Below are 23,340 nucleotides of genomic sequence, written 5' to 3'. Positions count from 1 at the left end.
GCTGGACACAGCTGGCACCAACTAAATGGTACCTTAACATAGTTCTCTTCCAAACAGAGAACCCCTGCATCAACTAAACAGCCAACTGATCTGTATGCTAATAATATGCGTAATCCTAAAATGTCTTCGTGTTTTGCCCAGAAGAGCAATTTCTGAAGTAGCAGTTTACTGTACGTGAATTTCCTCTGCCTGTACAAGATTATTTTTAAACCCTGTAAAAAAAGAAACCAACAAAACACATTGACTTCCATGGCTTTAAAAGAACAAAATTAGCGATCAGGAACATGTTGAAAGAAAAAAACTATAAAGCTGAACTCTCAGTTATACATATTCAAGCACTCTAAACACCAAGCTTCAGCAGCAATGAAATAACATTCCCCAGATACACAGGACAAGTAAAATCCATAACACAAGATCAAATACAGTGTGTGTCTTCAGTGAAGGAGGTAAAGGAAAAAAAAAATTCATGATCACTAATATATGTTACAAAACCTAGCTTTGCTTTCATACAATTACAGTCTTTATTGGTTACAGCAGTTTTAATATCACATATCAAGTAAAGCCGAAATTGATATATGGCCTGAATGTGAAGTATCTTCAGAGTCTGTTCCACTTCATGGTGAGATCAGGTGCTCTGCAAAGATAAGGATAACGGATAAGTATTCATGGGTTTCTCTGAGAGTTGCAGATATAAAGTGCCAGCCCACAGAAGGATGGCTAGTCGAGACATTCCCAAATAAATATATAATCAGTTGTAAGGTGGATACGCAATCCCATCAGCGTGTGCCTGGTTGGAGCCAGTCTAGGCATACAGGAGAGAGCAGAGACTCTCTCGTGGAGGAGGCAGAAGTGGGGGTGGAGATGACGAGGGTTTGGCCAAGCTTGGGGAGAAAGCTTAGGCAGGGAACTGTGTTCTGGCGCTGTTATTTGTATTACCAGTGGAGCCCAGCACCAGAAGGCAGCAAGGCTGGCCTTTTAAAAAAAATAATGGAGGGGTGCACTAGCCGTTAATGAGTAGGAAGCAGGGTTCAAATCCTAGGTTAGGTCACAAGTGAGACCATAGCAATTTTGGCCGTGTTGCCATTTGGCCACATAATAAAACCAGGCTCTACTTTACTGTACGTGATCACTTTCCCATGACATTTTATTGGTGCCTATGCCTGAAATCCTTCAGAAGATGTACTAAAAAGAAAAGATTACTTTACTGTAAACCAACAAGATACCAAAATAGAGGAGAATGACCAAACCCTGAAAACTCACAAAATACAAACCCACGTGGGTTATTTTAGTAGCAATTATTTGTCTGAGAATAGTACCTGGGGGCCCCAATTGAGATCAGGATCCCAGTGTGGAAGGTGCCATATGTGCACAGAGTAAGACCCACGGTTTGCCATGAACACACGTAAACAGCATAAACTGCTAAAAAGGAAACAGTAAAATCTTCATCTTCAGTAAATGAATTGTACTTATATCATCACAAAACCACTGGACTGTGTTTCACATGAGATCTGAGAGGCTATGGGGAGAAGCCAGAATAGGAATCATATAAACTTGCCTAGCTCTCTAAAAACATCCTCTTCTCTCTCCCTGTACTCTGCCGGGGAATGCCATACCCCGATCCAATAGAAGAGTGAAAGGACAGACCAAGCCCTGAGAAGGAGATGGATGTGTCTGTAAGTGCCAAGTATCGATATGGTAATTGGCCACATAAAAGAGTAAAATTGGTGTCCAAAAATTGATGCACAGCTGATCACATTCCTCAGCATTGTTCTTCTCCCTGTAAAAAGTTGCTGGAGTTAATCTGGCCCAATCAAGCCATTCCTGTAGTAATGCCTTTTTAAGACAAGCTGCCATGGTTCATAACATTTTGTGTGTGTGCATGAGAGAGAGCTCAGCCTAAGGAAATCCCATGGATCTTGGCTTGGCTTTTCCCTCTGAGGAGCTGGAATCCAAGCTTTCTGTTTGCACTGGGATGAGGGGCACCATATGTTTGACACGTAAACAAGCTCCAATACCAACAGGAACTGTAATTTTTGGCAGGGTGTGTAACAAGTGGGGATTATGTATCTTGATTTGTGAGCAGAAAAATATCTACATTACAAAACCTACTTAAATCAGGACTAGCTGATCGCTGGGCTGGGACGCAAACCTGTCTTGTGTCTATATCTGGAGATGGATCCTTTGATGCTGTGGCCACAATCCAACTGAGAGAGAGTTTGGGCCATGTGGCCAGCATGGTATAATATTCATTTGGGGTTTAATTTAGGGAAACATGAATCCCTTTTAAGGACCATCAGAAAGGATTTTTATCCCTCCAAATCCTAAAGTTTTGACAGAGTGCCTATGATTATTGTGATTTATATGTAGTGTGGTAACATGCAGGAGCCACAGGCCTGGACCAGGACTTCACAGTGCTGTATAAACCGATAATAAAAAGGCAATCCTTACCCAAAAGAGCTTACCGAATCTAACAGGACAGGGCCTCCACTGGGGTCAATGGGCATTGCTACCCTGAAGCCATTAGCATTATGCCAAGTTAGCAGCTGAACTCGACATGTTAAGAAATAAAAAGTGCCAGGGAGGCTGATCTAACTTCAGTGCAATAATATTTAACAACTTAGGAGCCCAAGATCAGGTCCATGCTCTTTCCCTTGGTGATACTCAAGTCTTCTCTCACTCCCTCTATCTGACATTCTTCATTCATTCTTATTCGTTCACTCTCCGTCCTTTGAGTGCGACTATTTGCATGAGTAATAGTTTGCAGAACGGGGCCCAGGGAATTTTCTGGGGCCTGATCCAAAGTCTGTGGAAGTCAAAGGGAGTCTTTCCATTGACTTGGATGTCTGGATCAGTCTCATACGCTCTCATCCACTCCGGTGTCTAGTCTATTTGTTATTTTCCTTCTCGGGGAGTTCAGTGACTAGCAGCCTGTTTATAATTAGTTTTTTTCATTCCTGCTGCTCCAACCCCCCTAAATTATAAGGGGCATCCCCCCCTCACCCATTAGTATGAATAATAGAGAGCAGTTGGTCTGAATGGCTAGGCTGTAGTTCACTAAGGTTAACTGCTGTCAGGGAAATGAGCCTTAATGTCCTTGTATGTTTCCAAAAGTCAAATGAGTGCAGTGTCATCTGGATAAATAGCTGTGTGTGCTTGTGCTCAGCATAGAGAGGGGAAGATATAGAGACTACAGTGGGCTAAAAGGAATGCCAGAGGGGGCAAGTTTTGTTTGTCTTGGACATTTGCTTCCTGTGACTAATACAGTATCTGTTCATCGTTCAATGTGTAGAACTCCAGCTAAAAGCAGGAGCAGGAGCCAAGCCCCATTTACCCCAGCAGGGGGCGGCACATGCACTTCTCTGAAATCCAACCAAACTGCAGGCTGGCGCCGCAGCTTTGCCCCAGATGCACGTTAGAGCAGCCACAGGGCTGCTCTCCTGCAGATGGGCTGGAGCAGCCCCCTGTGGACCATTCCATCTGGCCAAGATTGCCAGAGCACATCACGCTCTTCCTCTCCCCATGCTGAAACTCTGCTGGGGGAAGCAAGTGGCTTCAATCCACACTTGAGAGAATTCTCAGTTGCCTCACAATGGCAGCCTTAGGTCCACTTTGAAACATTCCTTGCCTCCCTCTCTCCTCCCCGTGCACTGCAGCTACTCAGTGGCATTAACACGACAGCAATTTAGCAGTCCCCTCATTTCTTCACTGTTCCCTCCCGCAGCGCTAGCCTACCCTGCTCTGACCTTGTGCTGCAGCTTCACAGAAGTTCTGCATCTCCCCTCTGCCCGCGCTCTGCTCAGATCTGTGCTACATCACTAAGGGTGCTTGCTTACCTTCCTACCTCCTGCTCTGCTTCCCCACCCTGCCGGAGCTCTCTCACGTTTTCCCGTCCCATGCTGCATACTGAGTGCGCCATATCTATCCTATAATAATATCAATCAGTGTTATTATAAAGCACCCCTCCCTGCCTGAGCTGTGGGACACTGAGATGCTCTGTTAATACAATTATACAGGCCCATTTTCTGTTCCCGGTTTACAAAGACTGTCTTTTCATGCCACAGGATAGCCAACCTCTCCACATCGGCATGTTCTGCTAATTTGGGGATCACTGTTGATCCTGGCCATTTTGCAGATGGGCACCAAGAGATTAGGAGAATATGCCTATAGGAAGACAGTAAGCCAGTAACAGGGCTGGGCAGAGAAGCTGGAATTTCCAGTTCCCTGCTTGAACCATTAGCTTATGGGTCCTTGCTATTGCTGTTGATTTTGTGTGGAAGGTGCTCAGATGCTATGGGGAGGGACAGCAGTATAAAACCCAAAGATAAGCTGAAACCAATACTCTATCTCTCATAGAATCATAGAACATCAGGGCTGGAAGGGACCTCAGGAGGTCCTCTAGTCCAACCCCCTGCTCAAAGCAGAACCAACCCCAACTAAATCATCCCAGCCAGGGCTTTGTCAAGCCGGGCCTTAAAAACCTCTAAGGATGGAGATTCCACCACCTCCCAAGGTAACCCATTCCAGTGCTTCACCACCCTCCTAGTGAAATAGTGTTTCCTAATATCCAACCTAGACCTCCCCCACTGCAACTTGAGACCATTGCTCCTTGTTCTGTCGTCTGCCACCACTGAGAACAGCTGAGATCCATCCTCTTTGGAACCCCCCTTCAGGTAGTTGAAGGCTGCTATCAAATCCCCCCTCACTTTTCTCTTCTGCAGACTCTCAGGAGGCTTTTCGCTGTTGCCCATCACCAAAGCAACTGAGCACCTCCCGGTAAAATACTCACAACCCTTACAGTGGGAATGGTTAGGCCCTTAGGTACCTTACTTTAAGGCCCCATGTTTGAAAACTGGGGCACGTATGTTTTATTTATGGTATTACACCAAGTTACCCAGAGCCTGTTGGACATGGGATATGACATAAATACATAATTGTTATCATTGCACTATTATTTGCTTCGTGGCGGTCTACTTGGGTTCAATTAAATAAGAAGAAATAAAAAACATGACATGACAGCCAAGGCAAACAACAATATATTCCAGCTCTTCAAAGCTGAATCTAATCAGACAGCAGATTAATCTGAGAACTGCACCACGGACACAGTGAATCTGGTGGAGCTGAGTTTTTATCTAGGCCTTGTTCAGAGGCAATCTACGGGGCTGTGGGGATGCTTTCAGTAAAGTCTGCTTTTCTAGCAACATATATTGCTCCCTTTTAAATAATTCTTTTCCTCTAATTTGCCACAAAGGTTATGCAGATAAATAAATTATATTCCCCTTTGCTACACATAACTTCTTTTCATTATACAAACCCTCTTACCCTTGTCCCTAGTGGATATTTGTCCATGGCACAAAAGCCACTGTCAGATTTGGCACGGCTGGCTATCTCCGCTTAGGATCAGTGATGTACTGCCTGTAATTTAACAAGAGTTCTTTAATGGTCGTACACCCTGGGCTAGATTCACACGGGGGTCTTGGGCATTGCAATACCTACCTTTTAGGTGCCCTGCCTCCCAGTGGCATTCACAGCCCTGAGTTAGTCACCCAGGCTCTCCATGCATTGTATGGGGAGATGTAGGTGCTTAAGACTGGGATTCATGGAAGCTAGCATGCTAAGTGGGGAGCTGCCTAAGCCAGCCAATAGGAAATGCCAAGGAGAGGGATGTGGGCTAAGCCCCGCCCATCAAAAGGAACTAGGACCTAACTCTGAACTGGAGGGAGGCAACTCCCTCTACTTGGGATTCACAACCTTGGAAACTCTCCTGGAGACAGATACCTAAGTGACATCAGCACATTCTCAAGAAGAAATGAGGAGGTGGTGCCTTGCTTATACCTAGTACCCCACTGGTTCGAGCACTTGAGGGAGACCCTAGTTCAAATCTCCACTCTGCCTGGTTCACAGCAGATGCCCAGGTCTTCTCCCATAAAGGGGAATTCTGCAACCACTAGGCCATGGAGTCATTCTCCTTCGCTGGCCCCACGAATATTTATGTATTTCATACAAATTGGCCAGCTGCAACAGAAGAAATGGAGAGACACCCGCCCCAGACTACCTTCCTAGAGCCCAGTGGTTCATGCAGTGAGGTGGGAGACCTGGGCACAAACCCTAGTCCACAGGAGTGGCATTGGAACCTGGCTCTCCCACATGTGAGCCCAGTGCTCTAACCACTGGGCCATGGGGTATGGGAGGAGAGGTCACCTCAGCCTAGGAGTAGGTGTACTAAGAGCACATCTACCAGATCAGGCCCTGCAAACAAGCCAGGTGTGGGAACACTTAGCTTGTGAATGCTACCAGGGTTTAGGTGCTGAGCAGCTCACTGTTGTCAGGACTCAAGCAGCAGTATGAATGCCTGCTGGCACAAATGTAGGCACCTAGGCAACGTTAATGAGGGAAACTTTGGTGCCCATGAATTTTAAGGGCCTACAGGGCTAGGCAGCAGCTGAATGATAGGATTATGAATGCAAGTGGCACCTAAATGCTGGACTTAGGTGCCTAAAGTGGCAGTTAAGAGCCTGTTTACATGGCGAGCTAGTGTGTAGCAAGCCAAGGTGTGAATCTACACCGCAGTAATTCACTGGGTGGACCCTGCTACCATGCGCTAATGTTCTGTAATGCAGTTTGATGTACTACTTGTTCAAACTATAATGGGGCCAAGATTTGGACCACTGAGTCTATTGACGATATAGCACAGATTTCAGCTGTATAAACGGATGTGAGTTTTGGGATGTGTATGAAGACCTCCGGAAGAAGTTGTCTCTAGCAAGAACCCAGAGAAGGTGTAATTCCATTAGAAGCAGGCATTCCACACTTCCCTTCATTTTCATGCTAGAGTTTTAGCAAGGGGTCCTTGAGAATCCACTCCGACCCGTCACAGTTGAGGAGTGACCCAGGATTGGCTTGGCAGAGGATATTCCAAATCAGACTGCAGTGCATTGGCAGGGCACATTCCAGTGGGAAATCCCCAACTGGATTAGCAATGGGCTGTTGCAGAGAAGGACTACAGCGCTTTGGTAGAGCTGTGTTAAGGATTGGGAACAACAGGGAGTTCCACTGGTCAGAACTGAGGTGAAAATGCAGGGCAGGAATAACAAGGAACGCTGTAGATCAGAAGTGAACGGTGCTGGTTGCACTTTGGGGATGGTGAGTGGCAGGACTGGGAATGCTGGGGATCAGGATAGAAGGGGATCGGCTGAAATCTGAAGTTTTGAGAATACTAAACCTGGTGTTTACATGACTTCCTATTTCCTGACTTTCAAAAGCACCGCGTTTATCCCCGTAAAATGTACCCGCTGTTGTGAAATGTCCCTCCTACACTCTGAGCTGGTCACAAGAGCAGGACTTCAAATGCAGGCATTCGGCTGTTGCTGGCTGAGAATACACCAAATCCATCCCCATTCATCAACAAACAGAAGCAGGCTGGTCAGAGAGGGAAAAGAAAAGAGCTCCTCCAACCCCTTTTCCGGTTAGAGTATGAGACTGGATCTCTCCCACTGACATTTTGGGAAGGGAATGGCTTACATAACACAGTATCTTCACTACCAAAATTGGGGGCCCAGGATGCTGGACACCGTATATACACATTGCAAGAGAGACCCCCCCTTCCCCACTAAGTTTACAGTCACAATAGCCAAGGCAGCCAAAGGCTGGGAGAAAGGCAGTGCGATCCCCCACCATTTTACAGCTGGGGCACAGATGTGTTAAGGGACTTGCCCAGGATCACAAAGGGAGTCTGTAGCAGAGTTGGGATTTAAACCTACATCTCATGAGCCCCTCCTCCAATGCCTCAACCACAAGACCAGCCTTGCTCATCTCTGTCTGTCATTAGCTAAATCAAACAGAACATTTCTTATATGAGAGATTCCATTCCAGCCCAGAGCTTTATCTAAGGACATAAGAATGGCCATACTGGGTCAGACCAAAGGTCCATCTCTCCCAGTATTCTGTCCTCTGACAGTGGCCAATGCCAGGTGCTTCAGAGGGAATGAACAGAACAGGTAATCATCAAGTGATCCATTCCCTGTCGCCCATTCCCAGCTTCTGGCAAACAGAGGAAGTATTTAGTTGAGTTCGGGTGGGGAGGTGAAGCAAAGACTGCTACTCCCACACACCCCTGAAACCAAGTGTAGGGAGACATATATAAGCAGGTGTCTAGGGCATGTTGCAGCAGGAAGCCACCAATGTTACAAGTTCCATGGGCCATTATAGGCAACTTAGATTCAAGTGGCAATGTTCAGTGCAGCTTGCTGACAATTACACGGGATGCTTTGCTCTGACTAAACAGTAAGTCACATTTCAGATCCCAGGGGTATATTTTCATTGCCAAAAAATCTTTTGCTTCTGGGTAAGCTTACCCACTTCTTCTCTCCTCCACAGTCATAGAATCATAGAATATCAGGGTTGGAAGGGACCCCTGAAGGTCATCTAGTCCAACCCCCTGCTCGAAGCAGGACCAATTCCCAGTTAAATCATCCCAGCCAGGGCTTTGTCAAGCCTGACCTTAAAAACCTCTAAGGAAGGAGATTCTGCCACCTCCCTAGGTAACGCATTCCAGTCACTCCCCCTAGCAGAGCGATGCAGTAGTAGAGGGTGAGTGCAGTTTTCTTTTGGTCACTTAGCTACCCAAAACCACATCTGGTTTCATAATACACCATGACACTGTCTCCTTGACAACTCTGTCTCATGTCACTTTTCTCTGCCTTCTAGCTCTAGAGCTGCACTGGGAATTTTTGCAAAGGGCTCCGGCTAATGTCCAACCCTGGACATAATTGCTTTTCCGTTTCCAGTAGGTGTTTTCTGCTTGATTCAGACAGTTGCCGTATGCCCTGAACACACTATTTTGCGTTTGCTTTAGAAGTGAAACTGAGGTCGTGAGAGGTCATCCGGCCCTGTTAGCGTCCGCCAACAGGACACCTACGAAGCCACCAGCACTGGGAGCTAATGGGCTATACCCTCAGCTAGTGGGAATCACTATAGCTCCACGGACTTCACTGACGCTACGGATTTACACCACCCATGAATCTGGCCCCCATCGCCCTTAGCTCCTAGAGCTTCACCCCCGCCCAGCTCGTCCTCACTCCCTCCTCTAGGGCATTACCATGCCACTTCTGGTCTGAGAGCCTGACCAGCTCAGTGCAGAGCTCGCCTGCTACTTCAGAGCCAGGCTCCATCAACTCCTCCACTGCCGACACAGACCGGTATGCTTTTGGACATCTTGCACCCGAAAAGTTTGGAAAGAGGGAAACACGTGCAAGCTGGCACCGAAACCACGCTGATCCAGACAAGCTCAGGCAGGATGGACCCCTTTCAAACCGAAGTCACTGGGATGAAGGAAGCAAAGGATTTCTACTTCTCTGCTACAGCAGTAGTGACATCACACCCAGCAGAAACTTTCCGGCTCATAAACTGCTGCATAAGCCTAGATGGCTTCCATTCAACCCCAGAATCCAGTATCATTATCTTATTCCACAAAGAATAGCACTCTCTTCTGGGACAGTCTTTTGGGAAGCCAGTAACAACATGAGCAAACTTCTCCAGTGCCATCCTCTTCAAAAGAGGGGAGAAGAGAGAATCCAGGCAGAGATTATAAGTGGCAGAAGAACTCTGACTTCATCCCGTTGCCTTGAAAAAATGGTTAAAAGCGCAATCTGCACAAGATCTAATCTAAGTGACATTAAACAGATGGCGTTGAATAGCCAAGAAAATTGCACGGCTCTCCCCATCAATGAGCTCTCTTCGCACTTTCGGCTGCATTAGTTCCGTGTAGCTACTCATTTTTGTATTTACCTATTTATTTTTAACAGATGAGTAGGATTGCCTGGGGGGAGTGAAGTTGTTAGCTTAATAGTCAGGAATCCTGTCGCTGGTAAGCAAGAAAAATAAGGGGAGAGCATGGCATGCATTTTTTTCTGGAATCTGCTAACGCTTCAGAGGAGGAGGAGGTTTCCTCTTGTTCTTGGCTGCCATGAAAGTGACTCCAGTGGTGTCAAGGGCATCTCTCTTTGCAGCTGGGGCAGCTTTCAGGAGACAGCAGCTTGTGGAGATCAGCAGAGATTGTGTTCCCACAGAGACTTTTTAGTCATCCTTTTATTGCAAAAAGGCCATTTCAAAGATTTATCTGAAAAGACACAGACACTGGCATTTGCAGGGCCTACTTTCCTCCCTGCCCTCCCGCCCAAGCTGTGCTCTGAAGCGTTCTTGTGCATCCATCAGGTTTTGTTTATTCTTTAACCTTTTCATACCCACACACAAGCCACCAGTTCTGCAGGACTGTACAGACCTCCACTTCGGACCTTTTTATCCTGTTCCCCAAATCAGCATGAGCTCAGAAAGTCTCAGTCAAGAGGTGTAAGTCTAGTCTTCCCTCTCCCATACTCGGAGCTAAGAATACTCCCTTCTCTTTTGGACTCTCAGAAGCTTTAGGAGTGAGTGGGCAGGGGTCGTGGTTTCTTTAAGGCAATCATGCAAGCGTCTCTCGAGTCTATTCAGCCACTGTCCACTTTTCCTGGGGACAATACGGCTGGAAGCCTCACAGTTGGCAATCTCTTCTTACTGGAGGGAAAAGAGAGAGAATTATAGCTTTGTGTGGGTGACCCTCAGGAGAACATGATGAGGAGAACCTGGCCAGAGAAGACACCAGGGACTGGCCACTGCTTGGTACCTGACTTGACAAATCACCAGTTTGCTATAAATCCTATATTCCTATGGAAACATGTAGAACTACTTGCATTCAACCTTCTATTTGGGTGAACTTTCAGTAGCGCAAGTTGCTTATTCAGATCAAAGTACCTGTGGTGGCAGAGAGACAATTTCAGGGAGGTGAATGCTCACAGAGTAGGGAATGTAGCCCTAGTCTGACTGGTGTACAAATTATATTTAACACCCATTCAACATATCATTTCCTTTTCACTGTATCTGGGAGCACACCTACCGATAGCTACAGGGCAGTACTAGATCTTTGCCTCGGCACTTGCGTTTAGCTACAAGCAAAATTTATTCTATGAGGTGAAAAAAGGAAAGCCTTGTTCACACTGAAGCTGGAACAGACATATTCAATCTTAAGAGAAAAGAAGCAAATGGAATGGACTGGATTAATTTTTAAATCAAGAAGGATGTTTTTTTTTCTAAAAAGATACACTCTAGTTCAAACAGAAATTGTTTTGGGGAAGTTCTATGACCCGTGTGAGGCAAGAGGTCAGACTAGATGATCTCAGTGGTTCCTTTTGGACTTAGAATACAGGAATCTGCTCTGCATCCTTCCCAACCCTAACAATTATTTAACCCTTGAGTGTATATTCTGGGCTGAATCCTACAAATCCATTCATGGTGTGCAGCAGGGGCTGGTGTGCACAGGTAAGTGAAGCACTAGGCTTGATCCACTGCACTGAGTGCAAGTATGATTCTGGGTCCACTGACTGTTCATTGACTTGCAAGAGCAAATGGCAAATAAGCAGCAAGGTGAGGGCAGAGAATTGGCCTGTCTGAGAAGACCTGGGTTAAAGTGGGGGAAAAGAAGCTGAGGCCGACTCTCTCCTGCATGAGAACTGATTGTTAGGGCCAGACCTGATGTCACTTACAACTGCTTCTGGGCAACTCTTAGTTGTGCCACCGTTGTAAGATGCTTACTGATCATTATGACTACTACTAATTACCCGAGCCCCTTTGTGCTAGGTGCTGTAAACACATAGTAGACAGTCCCCTGTCCTGAAGAACTTACAATCTGAATAAAGAAGAGATCATATTGCCGCTATCTAAATCCATGGTACACCCACATCTTGAATACTGAGTGTGGTCGCCCCATCTCAAAGAAGATATATTGAAATTGGAAAAGGTTCCGAAAAGGGCAACAAAAATGATTAGGGGAATGGCATTCCATATGAGGAGAGATTAATAAGACTGGGACTTTTCAGCTTGGAAAAGAGACAACTAAGGAGGGATATGATAGAGGTCTATAAAATCATGACGGGTGTGGAGAAAGTAAATAAGAAAGTGTTATTTACTCGTTCTCATAACACATGAACTAGGGATCACCAAATGAAATTAATAGGCAGTAGGTTTAAAACAAACAAAAAGAAGTATTATTTCCACACAATGCACAGTCAGTCTGTGGAACTCCTTGCCAGAGAATGTTGTGAAGGCCAAGACTATAACAGGGTTCAAAAAAGAACTAGATGAGTTCATGGATTATAGATCCATCAATGGCTATTACCCAGGTTGGGTAGAGACGATGTCGCTAGCCTCTGTTTGCCAGAAGCTGGGAATGGGCAACAGGGGATGGATCACTTGACGATTACCTGTTTTTTTTCATTCCCTGTGGGGCAACTGGCATTGGCCACTGTTGAAAGACAGGATACTGGGCTAGATTGACCTTTGGTCTCACTCAGTATGGCCATTCTTATGAGCCAGAGAGGGGGAAAACTTACAAGCAGAGTGAACAATATGATGGTGGCAAATGCTGTATTAGTTGCATGATTGGGGGTGTGGGGAGGAGATGGAGAGTTTAATTTGGAGGAGATCAGTTAAATGGAAAGGGTTAAGGATGCAGGATGACGGGGACAAGGTAAGGAGAAGAGGCCAAAAGGGACAAATGTGGAGTGAAGCTGAGGTGAGCAGGCTGTGAGGGAGGGAGGGAGTTGGAGCAAACAGCCAATCAGCACAGGGCAGAGGAAGTCAGAGACCATTGCACAATTTTGATTGGATGTCCAGAGGTCCCTGCTTTGGCTGCTTCTGCCCCTAACCACTGGAGTCTCTGGCTGGCTCTTCTCCGCATTTCCCCCAAAGTCGTGAGGTGTGGGGGCGACAGACCAGTGGTGGATAGGCATAACAGAGTGGAACTCTACCATGCCCTCTCCCTTGTGCCCTCTAACCGCCTTGGTCAGTTTCATCCCATTACTGCTAGTTCTGTCTTCTTAGACTGGGGTATTTGAAAGGCGGGGAAGTGTTGAGAAAGGACCTTTCATGCTACACGTTATCAATAGTAATCTAATTGTTCCTGTTTAACATTCTCCACCTACGATGTAGTTAAGCCCATTAAGCCCATTTTCGGTGTAATGTCCTGTATACACAAAAACATCATTTTCATCGCCTTCTCTACCATGGAGCACACGCAGCCCTTCAATCAGCCTAATATAATTCCCAGGGTAATGGACTGCCTCCTGCCAGGTTCATTTCTGTATACTAGCATTGTGTTTACCAATACACTATAGAGAGCTGGAGGAGCTCAGGTGGTGTCTTTTATTTTCTTTTGAGGAGAAGGAAAAGAAGAGTAAATATTAACAGTAATTGAAAGGTTGATTATTATTGAATATTCTGCATAGTGCCATTTGCTCCACTTGTGCATATCAATGATGATAATTCTGTTTATTCATTGACTTGATTATTACCTTCTGGTATTTGAAGGAGGCAAAACAAGAAGGGAGGGAGAGGAATTATTTCGGGGTTCCAAGGGGTGTTGGAGAAGAAGGATATGAAACCGCGCTCATGTACATTGCTGTTGGATAGGAAGCAATCTTTCCTAAGGGTGAAGTCTATTAAACAGTGGAAGAGTGTCTCAAGGGAAGTGGTGGAAGTCCCATTGCTTACAACTTTTTAAATGACTTTCTGATACCACCGTGACTGGTGTCTTGGAAATGCCTACAATAGAAGAAGGAAAACTGAACTGGACAAAACACTGGAGAACAGACAGCAGGGAACAATCATGAATCAGCTGTGGGATGGAAAAGACCTATAAATCTGTCACGTCTAACTCCATGATTGTGGGTGCTGTTTGAAAAGCAAAAGATTGTTGTTGTGGTTGCTGCTTGTATTAGGATTTTTTCCCTAGACAATAACAACCAGCAAGGCATTTTGGCACTGCCCTCGACTTTTGTCAGACTGATTTCATAGGAAGCACTATTCATCATGGCTTCAGGTAAAACATTAATCCTACATTTACTTACATTCACCAAACAACAGGTGTTGCCCTCACCTTAGGCAGAAAATTCACCCTCTAGGAGAATAACAATGGGACTTAAAATAATATTTATTGTCAGTTTCCTCTCCGCAACTATCCAGACTCCTACCCTGTACCAACCGCTGGCAACTGCTAGGATGGCCAGGCCCAGGAATACCACAGGTAGCTCTAACCCTGCTCCCTAGTCAATGTTCTCTGCTGGGCGGTGGCATAGCAGGCAAGCTCTTAGCATCCTGCCTTTTGTGAAAAAAGGTGACAGCCACACGTGATGGGGCAATTCAGTGACTCGCTAAGTGCTAATGACTGCAAGCACTGACTTTGCTTCGGACTCTCAAGACCTGCTGTTGCTGCCACCAGGGGTTGCCCTCCTTCCCCACCCTTCCTGGAGAACACTGGGAGTCAAAGGAGATAAATTCAGCGCTTACTAACTTTGAGTTCAATTGTGCCATGTAGGTACATACCGCACAGTAAGATGCAGAGCACACCCTGGGCATGCTCAAGGAGATTCTGCCAGAAGGGACAGCTCTCTGGATGAGAACATAGTTAAGTCTCTATATCTGATCAGTCCTCAGCCTGGGAAGTGACTTCTTTAAAGCAAGCTAATCAGTGTCAGCGGAGCTGGTGGTTTTTGCAGTGTGGATACCTGTTACATAAGAACGGCCACACTGGGTCAGACCAAAGGTCCATCTAGACCAGTATCCTGTCTTCCGACAGTGGCCAATGACAGGTGCCCCAGAGGGAATGAAAAAAACAGGTAATCATCAAGTGATCCATCCCCTGTTACCCATTCCCAGCTTCTGACAAACAGAGGCTAGGCACACCATCCCTGCCCATCCTCGTTAATTGCCACTGAGGGACCTATCCTCCATGAATGTATCTAGTTCTTTTTTGAAACCCGTTATATAGTCTTGGCCTTCATGACATCCTCTGGCAAAGAGGTTGACTGTGCATTGTGTGGAAATAATACTTCCTTTTGTCTGTTTTAAACCTGCTGCCTATTGATTTCATTTGGTGACCCCTAGTTCTTGTGGAATAAAGGAGTAAATAACACTTCCTTATTTACTTTCTCCACACCAGTCATGATTTTATAGACCTCTATCATATCCCTCCTTAGTCGTCTCTTTTCCAAGCTGAAAAGTCCCAGTCGTATTAATCTCTAAACCTGGGAGCTGGACTGAGATCTGGTGGTCTTTGTCCTCTCCTCCCCATCTCCATATCTGGCTTCCTATTGGTTTGGTGATGATAGCTTTCTGCAGAGCAACATGCAATGCCTTATGTATGTATGAAATCTGAAGGTGTTCATTTCCCCTTACTCTCTCCCCCAACAAAGCTTTTGGGAAATACTGTATGTGCATCCTGTAATAAACAACTCCTTCCTCCCCTGGAACAGATGGTGTTCTGTACTGAAACTAAAAACAGTATCTGCAGCAGCCATGCTCAGTAATGAAGGAGGAAAGCGACATGGACCAAGATGGGAGAGGTCAGCAATGAGTTATCAGGAGGCCACTTTCTCCATGGTGCCCAAGCGTCAAGATGAAGAGGTTTCAGAGGAACAGCCGTGTTAGTCTGTATTCGCAAAAAGAAAAGGAGTACTTGTGGCACCTTAGAGACTAACCAATTTATTTGAGCATGAGCTTTCGTAAGCTCATGCTCAAATAAATTGGTTAGTCTCTAAGGTGCCACAAGTACTCCTTTTCTTTTTAAGATGAAGAGGATGCGGTACTATAATGAGGAGGATGGAGGTGCTGATGATTCATGCCATGGTATAGTTTAGACCCAAATTCCCTCCTCTTTCCCCTTCCCCATTGGCTGCAGATATTTAAGGCAAGGCTAAAACACTGCTTAAAAAGCACTTACTTAATTAAACCTCAAATGCACAAATCGCTGTAATCTCAGAGATAGTCTCTGTAGTACTTCCCACCGCAGGCTACACCTCAGCCATATGGTACTTTAATAGATAGTAGCTGAGGGAGACCTTTTTAGTTTTAACAGATGGGTGGATGCTATTTACCAAGAAGAAAAAGGAAAGGAGAAAGAGAACGAAGGAGAGAAAAATGGTAAGTGCAACAGCTATTACCAAGATGCACTGTTTTGTAACCATTTGTATTCTGCTCAAGAGTGGGTGAGGTCTTGCTTTTCCGCTGTATAAGGAGGAATTTCCAGTGCTTCTCAAAATACTCAGCATCAGCCTCATCAATTTAGGATCCTAGAGGTTTGTGGGTCACAGTCAATAAATGGGGAGTTTTCCTTTGATTAAGGATACAATCCAGCTCCCGCTGAAATCAACAGGAGTCTTACCACTGACTTTAGTGTGAGCTGGATCAAGCTATAATTCTGCCAGTTCTGGGCTAGGATAAGAGCTTTAGAAGGCTGCTTCTCCTGCAGCTGTACCACCTAGCGCTGTGGCTTTTTGGATGTCACTTGTGAAGTGGGGCTGGGCTGTGTAAGTACTTCGATTGAAAATCTCAGAGGAGAACTCGGTGCTGCAGGATGTATTGTTGATGACTCAGTAGGTGGCTCGCTTCCCTTTGAGTCAGTGATGATAAGATGCTCAAGGACAAGCCACCTAGTGGATTAACAGGCTTTCAGAAAGGTTATGTGGAGCCAACAGCATGGATATTAAGACTGGCACAGAGTCACTGTCATAAAGGGATGACTCCCAGACTGGTCTTCGTGGTTCCAGACACATGACATGGGTCAGGGTTATCAAAATATTACTTGATGGAGATGAGTGTCCATTGACTCTGGGCATATTTTCCTTTTTTAAAAATCAGATCAAATCAAGCATAACATCAACCAGAACCAACCTCCTCACACTGGCAGAACCAACTCATGCAATACACATATGGAGACGTCTAGGATGGAGGTCAGCAGAAATGACTCCCGGGACCCCCTGACAGATTAGTCTCCATCTTTCTGGACACCTGTTAGTAATTTCTATCTCTGCCGCTCAAGGGCTTTTTCATCACACAGCACTTCTAGCTTCTCAAGAATTCCTTCTGCAGAGGCCTGTTCAGCCACGCTGGGAGGATCTGACACCTGTAGCTGTGTTTGCTGCTCCTTGTTTGTGCCACAGTCACCGACTCAATGGGTGGCTGTTAGTACTGGCAGCACAAAAGCACTGTCAGGAGCACTCTGAACGTCTTCAAAACACACACCCAGGCCCAGAATCTCAAAGGTATTTAGGCCCCTATCTGCCCCTGTTGGCACCTAAGTCCACCATTTAGGTGCCATCTAACCCCAAGGCATCCCAGTCCCGCTGGCATCCCAGGGCTAGGTGGCATTTGCAAAGCAGCTAACAAGCCACACAGAGCCCTAGCTCAAACCAAAGCCTGGGAGGCACCAAAACAGGTTTCTCCCATTAAGTGGGGGAACACGCATCTCACCAGTGGGGCCCAATCCCACAGGTGTGCTCGAAGCACACCTACGACCTGATACCTGTCAGAGCCCAGGAGCAGCAGGAGGTCTGGATGCAGGATACAAGATAGGTGTGGGGGCAGTGTCCACACAGAAGACAGCTGGGAACATGGAGCAAGCATCAGAGAAGTATCAGTTGTGAGCAGGAGATAGAGAGATGCTTTTGACTGCTAAGGCATGTGCTACATTAATGGTTGGTCTGTCTTAGGTGGCTAACTCAAGGAGTGGGCTGGCAATTGAGCATCCTGAGCAGAAGGAGGCATCTATCTCTGGTCCATCAGCCAGGCACATCAGATCAGCTGCTTATGCCTAAGGTCCTCCCCTCTCCCTGCCCCTTTTGCCACCCATCTGCTTGGCACGTCACTCCTGGCTAGCTTCCTGCACAGCTTGCTGACTTCTGAAATGCTGAGCAGAGCAGAGCCTAAGTACTCAGTACCTTTGAGGATCTGAGCCCCAGTGTTCTCCTAATTTTATTTCGGTATCTTCTGTTCCTCACCTAGGATAGGCTCTGAGGGATGACCTGGGGCGGATGCTATAGTCTCTGTTTGGCAGCCAGCATTCTTTCCCACTTGCAATGTAGAGAACTGTTTGGCATTCTTGTCACAAAGCTGGTTCGGTTCCAGTTTCTGGGCATATAATTCTTTTGCAACCACTTCAAGGTTAATTTTCTGTGGCTCAAGAAACTTGTTAGATACTGGCACCAATGTCCTACTGCTCATAAGCTCTGAACTGTTGCTCCAGAGCACTGAGAGGTGTATTGTCATATTTTACAGAACCCTTGAATGCACCAGGGTTTTTTTAAAATCAAGGTTTTTATTATTTGTACCAACTTCTCTAATAATCCACTTGACATAGTAAGGGGTTGATGTGCTGTGAACAGTGTATCAAAATGAATTGCTGACATGATTCACTCTGGAATTGTGCCCCACCGTTTGTTATTTTAATAACTCATCTGGAATCCCAAGGCAAGCAAATTACAATTAACCTGTGTTAGTTCATTGTCACTCAGTGTATTCTGCAATAGCTCAATTTTTAAAACCATTAAGTAGTACCCTCCACTAACAAGTGGCAATTTTTCCAGTTTAATTCTAATAGACCTGGGCCACACTTGGCTTAAAGGTGAGGAAGAATCTATTAGAGTTTCATTGGTTCTTTTGCATTCCCTTTCTTGTACTGATGGCAGATTTCACACTTGAACACCTTATCCTCCATGGCAGTATTCATGCCTGGCCACAGTAGGACACTCAAGCTCTGTTCTGACACTTTTCTGTACTTCAGGCACTGCAGATTTTGCTTCATATTTTCAACCCCTTATTCAAAGTCAAATTTGTCATGACCCACTTAAATGTATTACAAAAGTCAGAGGGAAAATATATCAATGTTAAGCCTGTATAATTAATGTGTGTATGTGCACACTTACTTTGTGAGGTTGACACAGAATACTTGACCTTGAAGGATGAGGGTATGTGGCGACTGAAATTTTCTTTGCTTTTCAATTAAATACATTTTTCAACATCTCACAACAGCAATGCCTGCCTTTTGTCACCCTCCCCTTCGGTCACCGCTTGTGTAAGGATTGTATTTGTCACCAAGGCTAGTTGTCTGGTATTCTGTGTCTCACACTGGCCAATGCTGAATGGTTCAAAAGAAAGCATAATATCCCAGTGATTAACCAAACTGTAATATCATCTCATAATTAATTTATATTATAACAAGTAGGATTGGGACTCCATTCATAGAATCTAGGGTTGGAAGAGACCTCAGGAGGTCACCTAGTCCAACCCCCTGCGCAAAGCAGAACCAACACCAACTAAATCATCCCAATCAGGGCTTTCTCAAGCCGGGCCTTAAAAACCTTTATGGATGGAGATTCCACCACCTCCCTAGGTAACTCATTCCAGAGCTTCATCACCCTCCTAGTGAAATAGTTTTTCCTAATATCCAACGTAGACCTCCCCCATTGCAACTTGAGATCCTTGCTCCTTGTTCTGTCATCTGCCACCACTGAGAACAGCCTAGCTCCATCCTCTTTGAAACCCCCCTTCAGGTAGCTGAAAGCTGCTATCAAATCCCCCCTCACTCTTCTCCATTGCTGAAACTGCACAAACATAGAGATAAACACGCTGCCTGCCCTGAAGGGTTTACAGTATAGTGGAACAACATACGAAGAGAGGCAGAATGGGACACAATAATATATACAACCTTCGATACCTACATAGGTTTACTATTTGTTTTTAAGTTTTAGCTCAATAGATTTTAAGGCCTAGTGGGACCATTATGATTATCACATCCTATTATATATTCCATACCAGGGAATTTCTTCCAGTAATTCTTGTTTCAAATCCAATAACTTCTCGTGGAACTAGAACTTATCTTTTAGAAAGACATCCATTTTGCAGTGACATTGATGCATACAGGCATTCCCTAAATGTCCCTCAGCCTAACTATTTAAATATGGGCTAATTTTCTGTGGGCTTTGTGTCAGAACTGGGTTTTGGAGAAGGGCTCTGAAGGAGGAGGGGTTAAAAGACTTAAAGATCAGCTTGTGGTGGGAATTCCTTCCTGATCCATAGCTGGTGATCAGTTGAAGCATGAGGACTGAGAGTCCTGAATATTGATCTCTTAGTTAGTGTAACTATCAGAGCTATTTTCACTCATATACATGGTAATCCATTTTTGAAAATAATACTATAACGATTTGCTTTGTTGGTTTCACATTTTCAAATGCCACCGGGGGAGAGCGGGGGGGAAGACAGAGATTTAAGATGCTTGCCTTTGCCTTATCCTTTTGTTTCTTGTAAGTGGTACCAGTGGGAGGATTACATGTCATTTAGAATCTGTATTTAAATTGGAGAGGTTTAATTTCCCCCCCATAAAACTGCAATTGTTAAAAATTAATAAATATGTAACTTGCCTTCAGCAAATTATCTCTCGAAACAGTACTTGCAGGAATTACAACACAGGCTGTGTCCATCCTCCCCTCCATGCCTGCATCGTCACATTTTGACTCTTTAATGAAACGTTATGCACAAGAAAATCTAAATATTCCTTTGCAGACACACTCAGCCACTTCTGCCATATGTTGCTTGCCTTCGAGTATTTGCATTTGAATGCCTTTCGCTATATTACCTTCAGATCACATTTGAATAGAAGACCTCAGAAGAGACAGCTTTGAAGAGGAAACATCTGTCAGGAGCACTGGTGCAACATGCTGGAGATGACCTCACGGAGCTGAATGTTCCAGTGCAATTACCCAGGCTCTCCTCTGGGCAGCAGCTCTTCAGCAGAAGTTTCCAAGCCTCTGTGCACCAAAAGAGAGGAAGAGCTATGCATCCACCCTCCGGGGAGGGAAGAACAAGTGTAGGGATGGAGCTTAAGTAAGATCTCATGTTGTTACGTAAATTTGGAATCACAGAATCAGAGAATATCAGGGTTGGAAGGGACCTCAGGAGGTCATCCAGTCCAACCCCCTGCTCAAAGCAGGCCCAATGCAGCCTTACAAGGTGTGCGCATGAGCCTTCTCTGGGCACAGTGGTGTGCACTAAGCCTGCAGTGTAGTATTGCCAGCAGGAAGCGTCTCTGCTCCATATTCAGAGGAAAAGGCTAGAGTATTGGACAGACAAGGAGAAAAAGTCACGGCTACCAAGTTTGGGGCCAATTTCTGTTCATCTTACTCATACACGCAGCCTTCTGAAAATCAGCAGGGAGTAAGGCAAGGAGGATCTGTATCAGAAACCGTGATGGGGATGGCCAGATATAGTGGGTTGGAGCCATGGCAGTCATGCCTAGTGGTTGGAGCCAGCCCCAGGAGTCCAGAGCAGGGTTGGAGCGAAGCTGGAGTGAAAGCAAGGCTGGAGCAGGACCAGAAACAGGATGGGAGCAACAGCAGGGCTGGAGCAAGACTAAGAACAGGGCTGGAGCAGGAGCTAGGCTGGAGCAGGCTAAGACTCAAGGGAGTCTGTCACAGCTAGCAGGCAGGAGAGAGTTTCAAGCCCTGAAGTGACACTGAGCAGACTCAGCTGCGGTTCCTCCTGTGAGGCTTATATACTTGCCCTGAGAGTCACCAGACCAGTTCAGTGTCCTTTGCATGCTTACTTACTTACTTTCTTTTACATGACCCACATGGGGACAGAAAGGATGTATCACTATCTCCTATCACTGATTGTTTGGGCTGGAAGGTAGTCTGAATATCACCTCTTTGTGGAAGATAAAGTGCTCCCATCCTCCTTTTGGAGATGGGATGACTCGGAGCTACACTGTCATGATTAGAAAGGAATGCACTGAAACTGTGTCCACAGGCTTGAAGGAGGGGATCTGTGAGCATTTTGAAGGCAACATTCAGGTGCCAAATGAGTGTTTCACAATCCAATGGGTGACAGGATTGTCACAAGAGTGGCAGGTGTGCGTAACACCAACATCCTCTTCCAGACAGGGTTTATGAGGGACATGATCTCTAGCAGGAGCCGCTTGTTATTAAGTGACTAGAAAGCCTGGGATTGTTTAGTTTTTCCATGATATTCTGAGGTGGGGGCAGGGGGAAGTGTGTTCTTTTATGTTCCCAAAGTTCATAGGGTATTGTTACATGTAAACTATTAAAAATGACTAATTGGTTACTTCAAATGTTGTAACAATGACATTCACCAATATAGCAAGTATTGGGAAAATCAAAGCCAAAGGAACTCAGTTCCAAACTCCCTCTGTTGTGCTGTCATTATTGCTTTGCTGGGGCTCACAAAAGCACAGGATCTTTGAAGCTTTATGTGGCCCTGCACTTCATGATAAATGGATGTATTTAGTTAGAACAGGGTCACCTTAACCCTGGCTTTCCTGGCATGGATGGGTTTAAACAAAATGCATTATTTTTAATTTACAGGTGAATTAAAAGGTGAATCTATGAATTCTTTTTTCAAACAAACAAAAAGATGCCAATGCCAAATAATGGAGAGAACAGAAGAAGAATTAAATAATGGCAGGCAAATGCACTGTAACACAAAACTCTTTAGAACCGGTCCTTCCATTATCTACTTGACAAGACGTTGGTCCCAATTCCCTTTTGTACAAGTCGTAGATTCCGCTGCCGCAGAGAAATTAGCCATTGAATTCAGGAGCCTCTGGTCCCATTCCAACAGTTAAAGCCATTAGTGGCACCCCCAGCAGTTTGTATTACTACCGTAGCACCTAGGATCCCTGGTCGTAGACCAGAATCCCACTGGCTTAGGCATTGCACAGACATAGAACAAAAAAGACAGTCCCTGCCTCCAAGAGCTTACAATCTAAATATCACACAAGAGATTGCGGATAGACACAGATAGACAGGGGGAGTACAAGGAAACAGAGAGGCATTACTGGTCAGCATGATACACAGTGGCCTCAGCACAACAGTGGCCCAACCATTGTCAAGCTCTTTGTAGGCATTGTGGCAACAGATAATTTTAAAGGGGGGTTTTAAAGAGGACAATGAGGTGGCTTTGTGGATGTTTATGCTCCTCTCAAGCATTAGGGGAAGCATGGGAGAGAGCACAGAGATGCTTCTTTGAAAATTGAACAATCCTGGGTCCATCAGAGGCAGGAGTCGATATTTCAATAGTGAACAAGAGATAAGAGGTAGGGTGGGCATAGGCTGGGAAAGGCTCTGGTTTAGGTCCTTCAGGAGAAACACAGAAATCTGAATTCAGAGGATGTTGTAAAGGCCAAGACCATAACAGGGTTTAAAAAAGAACTAGATAAATTCATGTAGGATAGGTCCATCAATGGCTATTAGCCAGGATGGGCAGGAATGGCGTCCCTAGCCTCTGTTTGCCAGAAGCTGGGAACAAGCGACAGGGGATGGATCACTTGATGATTACCTGTTCTGTTCATTCCCTCTGGGGCACCTGGCACTGGCCACTGTTGGAAGACAGGATACTGGGCTAGACGGACCCTTGGTCTCCCGCAGTAGGGCCATTCTTATGTAGAACTCAGCAGATGAAAAGCCT

General features: G+C 45.5%; 1 protein-coding gene across 1 annotated transcript in view; it reads right to left on the bottom strand.

The window, feature by feature from the left end:
• Positions 1 to 240: 240 nt before the first annotated feature.
• The window catches only part of TSNARE1 (t-SNARE domain containing 1), a 695,747-nt gene continuing 672,647 nt past the window's right edge, over positions 241 to 23,340 (bottom strand). Inside the window, exon 13 of the mRNA XM_073329996.1 lies at positions 241 to 634. The gene's annotated coding sequence lies outside the window, so the exon portion shown is untranslated. The remainder of the gene's footprint in view (positions 635 to 23,340) is intronic.

The sequence above is a fragment of the Lepidochelys kempii genome, chromosome 2, assembly GCF_965140265.1.
Source record: "Lepidochelys kempii isolate rLepKem1 chromosome 2, rLepKem1.hap2, whole genome shotgun sequence".
Lineage (NCBI taxonomy): Eukaryota > Metazoa > Chordata > Testudines > Cheloniidae > Lepidochelys > Lepidochelys kempii.
Note: the sequence above shows the minus strand (reverse complement) of the source record. Positions and strands in the feature narration are given on the sequence as shown.